At 40.5% G+C, this 1,701-nt stretch overlaps 1 pseudogene; it reads left to right on the top strand.

Moving 5' to 3' along the window:
- Positions 1 to 249: 249 nt before the first annotated feature.
- LOC108302924 lies at positions 250 to 1,115 on the top strand (annotated as a pseudogene).
- Positions 1,116 to 1,701: the final 586 nt, after the last annotated feature.

The raw sequence follows: 1,701 nt of genomic DNA, 5'->3' as shown, positions 1-1,701 counted from the left end.
AGTTACACCCTCCTGAGTAGGTGGGATTACAGGTACAAGCCACAATGCCTGCCTAATTTTTTCATTTTTTGGTAGAGACGGGGGTCTCACCATGTTTCCCAGGCTGATCTTGAACTCCTGGACTCAAGTGATCCATTTGCCTAGGCCTCCCAAAGCTCTGAGATTACAGGCATGAATGAGCCATTGTGCCCGGCCTAATTTTCTTAAAAAATGTATCATGGAATGGACAACATAGGGGTGTTACTGAAAATGTCAGCCTCAAATTTGGGTAGCAGCAAGAAGAATTTCTTTGAGGGGGAAGTCAATGATGAGGAGAGTGTGATTTTGACATTGGTGCCAGTTAAAGATGACCCAAATATGGAACAAATGGAATCAAGTGTTTCTTCAACTTATGTCAAACTGGAGAAGCCTAAGAAATACAATCAAGGTCATCTACTTCAAACAAATGAACGATTTGCAGTTCCACAAAAAGCTAGATGCAAAATACCATCCCTTCCCTTGCCGACCATTTTGCCTCCCATTAACAAGGCGTGTCGGGACACTTTGCAGGACTGGTATCAACAGCTTGGTTTGAATACTAATGGCAAGAAAATAGAAGTTTATCTGAGGCTCCATAGACATGGTCACCTGAACAACGGCGAGATATGCCTGAAATGTCACAAGAGACCAGATTACAGCGATGTTCGAGGAAACGCAAGGCAGTGACGAGAGCGAGGCTTTCAGAAAAGTTATGAGATGAATGAGAGAGCAGAAGAGATTAATACAGTTAAAGGGATAACTTCACTGCAAGGAGCCATGTTGGCATCATGGGTAAGAATTGCTGCAAGAGCTGTTTAGCCTCAGGCTGTGAATTTGGGTTCCATTCCTGTTTCTGTTGAGGCCTTTTTGATGCAAGCATCTGGTGTCAGGTGGAGTGTGATCCATGGCAGACGCAGAGGATTGGGTACACCTGCAGTTTCATGCAGGTCAGGCCTGGGTGCCTACCACTCACAGGAGGATGATTGCTCTCTTCTTGTTACCTGCCTGCATTTTCCCATCCCCAGGCATAGAAGATACTATGTTATGCCAAGAGAAATAAGAAGATGATGAAAAGAGTAATGGCCATGGAGAAGTAGCAGCAACCTGTTTGAATACAATGTACTAGAGAAGGAGGGATGTACTTTCAGACCATGTAACCTATTATGAAGGAATGGAAGAGGAGACAATTTGAATGAATCTTTGTGATTTACAAAACAAAGTCACATGACTAGGACTCCACAGCGAAGATGGTTGACTAGTGACCCAGCCCCATCTAAAGAGCCCCTTTCTGTAAGACCGAAAACCCATTAAAATAAAGTCACAGCCAAATATATATGTATATTATATATATTATAATTATATATAATATATAACATATATAATATTAATATAATATATATAATATACATATATGTGGTATATAATATGTATGTATGTGTGTGTGTATGTATGTATGTGTGTGTGTGTGTGTGTGTGTATGTATGTATGTGTGTGTGTATGTGTGTATGTGTGTGTGTATGTGTATGTGTGTGTGTGTGTATATGTGTGTGTGTGTATGTGTGTGTGTGTGTGTGTGTGTGTGTGTGTATAATCCAGTTATTCTATCTGAAAAAAATACTCTAGAAAGAAGCTTAAGCAAATAAAAAATGAACCGAAATAGATAAGATAGGCGACAAAGAGAGA

The sequence above is a fragment of the Cebus imitator genome, unplaced genomic scaffold (assembly GCF_001604975.1).
Source record: "Cebus imitator isolate Cc_AM_T3 unplaced genomic scaffold, Cebus_imitator-1.0 Scaffold43, whole genome shotgun sequence".
Classification (NCBI taxonomy): domain Eukaryota; kingdom Metazoa; phylum Chordata; class Mammalia; order Primates; family Cebidae; genus Cebus; species Cebus imitator.
This window is presented reverse-complemented; position numbering and strand designations above follow the sequence as displayed.